Source organism: Calidris pugnax, unplaced genomic scaffold (genome assembly GCF_001431845.1).
Source record: "Calidris pugnax isolate Ruff unplaced genomic scaffold, ASM143184v1 scaffold24, whole genome shotgun sequence".
Lineage (NCBI taxonomy): Eukaryota > Metazoa > Chordata > Aves > Charadriiformes > Scolopacidae > Calidris > Calidris pugnax.
The window spans coordinates 25688430-25694429 of NW_015090922.1; the positions used below are offsets into that span (position 1 = coordinate 25688430).

The 6000-nt window shown below is 42.1% G+C and overlaps 1 protein-coding gene across 3 annotated transcripts in view; it reads right to left on the reverse strand.

Annotated features, from left to right (window-relative positions):
* The window catches only part of LOC106893367 (mitogen-activated protein kinase kinase kinase MLK4), a 41622-nt gene extending 35628 nt beyond the window's left edge, over positions 1-5994 (reverse strand). For all 3 annotated transcript variants that reach the window (XM_014951293.1, XM_014951288.1, XM_014951287.1), the window contains exon 1: positions 5978-5994. The gene's annotated coding sequence lies outside the window, so the exon portion shown is untranslated. The remainder of the gene's footprint in view (positions 1-5977) is intronic.
* Between the last annotated feature and the right edge of the window lie 6 nt (positions 5995-6000).

A 6000-nucleotide genomic window follows, 5' to 3' on the forward strand; every position in this document is an offset into this window, starting at 1 on the left:
CATTCTTTCTTGAATTCCAGCACCTTTCTGAACATGAAATATACATCATATTTATATGCAGCAAGCAAATACATCAAGTGAATATAAAATAGACATAGCACAAAAAATTTCCTTTGATGAACTGGAAAAAGATACACTATAGCTCAAGGCTGCAAAGTATTTGCTGCTCCCACAGAATCCAACAGGCCTTCAGGGTCTCTAAAAAAATAAAATCCCTATCTACATAGTCTGAGCACACATCAAATAATGAAACAAATTACCAGCAGCAATGTTTTATGAAACAAAGTAGAACATTTTCAAATGACTTAACTATATTTGAATGAAAAACTTATTAGAATTCAATGGCATGCTAACTTTTAATAGACCATAACCTTCAAGAGAGATACTGTTTCCCAAGTTGACGGAATTCTGCAATCCAACCATGGTTTGCATGACAGTGGTTTGATTTTGGGTTGTGGTGGTTTCTATTTGTTTGTTGGTGTTTTTTTTAAGAATACTAAGTGGATAAAGTTATTAAAACTCTTTCCTACTATACATTTCCAGATGCTTCAGGATGTACGACCAGTTATTATGTTGTAATGCAGCAGCATTATCTTTACAGCAAAACACAAAGCAGGGCTACTGCCACTCATAGAGATGGGATAGGAAGTTGGTGTACATGGAACAGTTTCTGGCTTTATGCAATTTAAGTAATTATGAACAGCACAAAGCATTTAAGTGCCACAACTTCTTATACAAACACAGCCTGGAAAACTACAGCACAAGAGTTTTAAACTGCTAAATAACTTCTGGCCCCACTATTTTATCTGATTGACATTAGTCAAAGCGATACCATGTTCTCAGAGATATGGGTCCTATGTGTTTCGTGAAAGTCAGCTGCCTTAGAGAAGAGGAACGTCAGTTAGTTCTGCCAGACAAAAAAAAAAAAAAAAAAAAAAGTGTTTGCTCCTCTCCAGACCTCAGAAAGTCCAGCCAGTAGGCACTTAGCAGCTAGCCAGGCAATACAAGCAGTTTCAAGCTAGTACCAGTGTATGCAGCCTGCTATGGGAGCGGGCAAGAGTGACCCAGCACTGGAGGTGGGTACCCTGAGACAGCCAGGCTTAGCCCAGCGGGGACACTGGGGATGCAGAAGGGAACAGAAGAGCAGAAGTTCCATGAACGAGAGCATCACGAGGAGGAGAGGGAGATGCAAAGCAAACATTGGTAGAAAAACAGTTTTTTGAGTTTTGTTACAATATACTCACAACAGGTGAGCAGTGTTTGGCACAGTGCTATTGACAGAAACAATCCCAGGTTTCACTGCCATCAAAGGACATCTTGGAACTTTATGTTGCAGACAAAGAGGTTGCTGAAAAGCCATCTCTCTTCTCCCTCAAAACTACCAAAGACAATTGTAATATAATTTCATTTTTAATTTTCTTGGCAATTGTACATTAGAAAACACTGATTTTTTTTTTCTTTCAAGCTTTTAGTAACAACTAAGCAATCCTTGCAGCTCTGCTTGGTGATCTGAGCAAGTACTCCCTCTTCAAAACAGAGCCAAGAGGCAAATTATGCACCCCAATGATTTCAGAATAAATGAAATCACTTCATAAGATGGCAGATAGGCTTAACTCTAGTTTCTTTCTCTGCCTCTCCCCAAACAGCTAGCCTAAAGTTGCTAGGCGGTGAAGTTAGAGGGAGAGGAACCTTCATAAGTTCTTGAAAACTTATCCATATTATTGTAAAGGTGTTCAACAGCATAACTTGAACAATTCTGCTGCAAATAACCTGTAAGAGCAAAGAACCAGTGATAATTTGTTCTTGCTTTTCTCAAACTCCAGAACACCTTCCCTCAACAAAAGCACCTGATTCAACAGTTCTGTCAAACAACATCACACTTTCTTTTGAGGTTTTAAACCCAAATGATTTCTATTTTCTGACTGCTTTTCATGAGACTAGTTTGAAGAATGTCACGTTAAAGTTGATTGTCCAATTGCAGTTTTGCTGCTCACTGCATGTTTGATTCCTTCAGATTTCAAGTATTGCTCTCATTAGCACTGTCACATCCATGGTGTTATTCAACAAATCCTTGAAACTCAAGCTGCCCGTGACAATTTCAAAAAGTAACATAAACTCAGCGCACTTCAGAGAGCTGAGGGCTGCAAAGGCTCCTGGGATGTTGGAGGAGCTGGTGAAAGCCATAGCAAACTGAACCCTGCTCACATATCCATCTGCAGCAACTGAGTACAGAGCACTTTATCAGTATTTTGTTAGTACACATAATCTGCACAGAATCAACTTTATGCTTTGCTTTGTGTTCATGGATGGGTCAATGCCATAAGCAAGATATTCTGAACTTTCTGTAACATTTTATACAAGTACGCAAAACTGCTGCACCAGAGATAAAAGGCACTTTTTTTTTTTTCTTAAGGCAGAAGTACTGAACAGTCTGAAATCAATCCCAGAAACACAAACTTCTGCTTTCTCCACACCAGGCTTCAGAAGGTAAAAACCTTGCACACTCCATCTGAACATATTCCCAGCTTTCTTCAGAATACTAAAAAAAGAATGAGGAAAGGCTGCACCAAGCCCCTAACCACGCACAGGTCTCCTGCCTAATGTGGTGTCCTTGCCCAGAAGAAAGCCATTTGATTCTGCCAGAAGAAAAAAGTTCCCCTTTCAAAGAGTCAGCAAAACAGCTGAGATATGCTATAAAAACACACAGAAGGATTAGTGTCCAGTCTTGTAAATGAATTAATGGATTTTTATTTTCAGTAAAGCTTTTATATTTCATTATCAGCTGGCACACTTAATCAAGACTAAGTTTGTACTCAGGAGGTACAGTTAAGAATGTTCAAGTATTTTCACAATTTTTAAGATATCTGCTTTTCAATCCAAGTATCATTTCATTCAGAATTCCTTGACCACCTACAAAGGTTTGAATAACGTCAAATTTTCTTTCAAATCTTTTCTTCCTATTCTAAATAAAGTCCCCTTCTTAACCCTTAACTTCAGATTAATCTATAAAGCAAATCTAAGAACTGCTTATGAAGAAAGTATTATCAAAACAGACCATGTTCTATTTCAGGGAAACTTCTCACCATGTCACCTGCACAAGGTTTTATAAAGCATCCACAATTTGCAAATCAACATTAGAGGCAATGGTTACTATGTTTTGTTTTATCACACATCTCTAAGGCTAAAAATGTTCTTGACACCTTTGCTTTACCTACTTCTGAATAACCTCTAAATATGAAGTTAATTTTCCACAGACTCCAGAACTGAAGAAACTCTGCCACCAACAAAACTCAAGAGAGTTACCCCTTACTTCCTTGTTCAGCCCTCACAACCAAGTTTGTTAGTTTTTCTTCCCAATATAGAAAATATTTGCATATCTATTTATTTCCCTTTTCTTGCTTTGGCAGAAGCAAAAACCTTCTCCCACCTGCCAAAAGGAGCCCAAGGAAACCTGTGCATATAAACCTAGGTGGTCATTGCTCTTAATAAACCTGCTGCTCTCATGGCTCTTCTGTTTGTGGCACCTTCTCTCCAGTCGTGCCAATTTGGCATCAGCAAAACCACACTAGATACGCTGTCCTCTACATCCCAACTCCAAAAATTTGCTTGGAGAGAAATAACACACTTGCCTTTAAGATGCTTGCTTTGCCTATTGCCTGCCAACCACAAGCCCAGACATATATCCTTTCTTGATCAAATGTACTGGTGAAAGGAACTCCCTTGCCCTCACTGGAAAAATTAGTTCCTGTCTATTTCCTAAGGAAGTAGTTCGGTAAGCATTCCTTACCACGCCATGTTAAGGGCAATCATTTTTCCAATTTGTTGTCCAAGGAAGAAAAATTCCTTCTTAAGGAAAATAACTAAGGTAGCACAAAACTGACACATTAGTATACTACCTAGAGCTGCTTACTGCAGAGCACTGAACCGCCACCACTAGCAGTCCATGGAAAGCAGCAACGAGCCCAGCAAGGAGCGGTTGAGGAATGGGTGCTCCCAGATCCCTGTCTGTAGCTATCGCCACTGCTGAACTCCTACTATCCATCAGCCAACCCTGGCAGCTTTCCACTCCCACTGTGTAAGACTGGAAAAAACTGTAGTAAAAGAATGAAGTGAAATCTTCCATGAACAGGTGAATTAACAGAATAGAGGATACTGTCATGAGTTGCAGTCATTTTCAATTCATGTAGTTGAATTTAATTACTATAGTATATCGTACCACTAGCACACCATTATCTTCCAATGCCATCATTTAGTTGGATGATCAAGAGACATAATTCTGTTTAGCATATTCAGTACTGTCTTCAAGGGTCACTAACAAATACGGGTCAGAAAGCTAAGTAGCTAAAAAGTTAAGCACACATGCAACAGGAGTTAGTAATGAAAGCAGTGAATAGGCACATATGCTGAGGTTATAATCAAAAGCTTATTTTTAAAACACTCTGCCTTTATCCACATACACAGAAATGATAGCGGTAATCACTTCACAGCAGTCACCAACTCAGCTCTGGCTGCTACACTAAACCACAGGGTTATGAATTTGTTCCAGATACAGACTTTGCCATTGTCACCTTAGGAGGCTTAGCATGCAGCAACCCACTTTGTCTAAAGAAAGCCACTAAATACTCAAGGTACAGCATCTCACTCCAAACAGAGCCCCAAAGTAGGAGAGTACAAGCTGCGTACAGACAACTTGCTAGAAATCAAGGTGTTGGCAATGACCCTAAAGGTACATTCCAAGAGTTCATCATCTTGTGCTACAAATAGAACCACAGACGTAGCTGAGCTAGGTCCTTTCTTTATCAAACAAATAGTGAAAGTATTCTCAGGAACAGTCCCATGACTGAGCCTTGTCTTAACAACCCATGCATGATGACCTTCAAGACAAGCTGCAAAAGCCTTTTAAACAAAAGTGCTTCAAACTTGAATGAAGCTATTTTATTTCTACTGAACTACTTAAGGACTCTTAACTGGAAAAAAAAAAAGAATAACATATTGCTGCACATTTGGCCCATTCAGAACAGAAAGGAAAGAGTGTAGAGGTAGCTTCAGACAGTTATGGCACACCACTTTCAGGTCACCAATTCAAAACACTGCTTTACTGGCGAGTCACAGACACCTCTATTGTAGTAAGCCAGCCTTCCAACACCACAGCTCCCAAAATCTTAGATGCTCTTGTATCGACAGAAGGACCAAGGATCCACTAGACACGAACTGAGCAACTCCCTCACTCTTCTCAGGTACTTTTGGCCATGCCAATGGCTGGAAGGAAATGTGGCAGCTACACAAAAGTCTCTACTGGTTTTAAGCTACTGGCATTTCTGTCTCAGTGTCCGCTAAGTGAGTGAATTTCAGCAATGCTAAATCCACACAAAGAAAAACAGAAACACATGCAATTGCTGGGCAGTGAAACAGAACGACACCCTTATTAGACCTTTCCAAGACACTTGTTTTACCGTAACTTTTAAAAGAAGTCAGGACTCTGCAATGCATCGGAGTAAAAGAAGTCTCATGGATTTGCGATGGTCCATAGGATTTTATCGCTTTTAAGCGACACTTTGCTTTTAAGTGAGCTCTGACCCAGGAGAACAGGACTTTGCTCTGCCCGCCTTGCAGGGGGAAGCCCTCTTCTCCCTACCTTTCCACAACCGGTCGGTAATCAGCTCACCCCCACGGCAACTAACCCGCCGCCGGCCCAGCCTTCTGGCGGAGGGTGCCCCAAGTTGCGACACCCATCTCCCGGTGAACACGGGACTCCCGGACCGGGCCCGGCCGCCCGTTTCCTGAGCGGGGCCGCCCCCGCACCGCGGCCACGGCAAGGGCCAGCGCCACCGCGCCGGGCCGCCTCCCTCAGGCCAGGAGGGCCCGGCGCCGCGCCGCAGCCCGGCCGCGGCAGGCAGAGGGCCCGGGGACCCCCTGGCCGCCGCCTCGCCGCCCGCAGGCCCCTTCTCACCCCCCACCACGGCCGGACGGGACTCACTGTTGCTCGACTTGAGGTCCCGG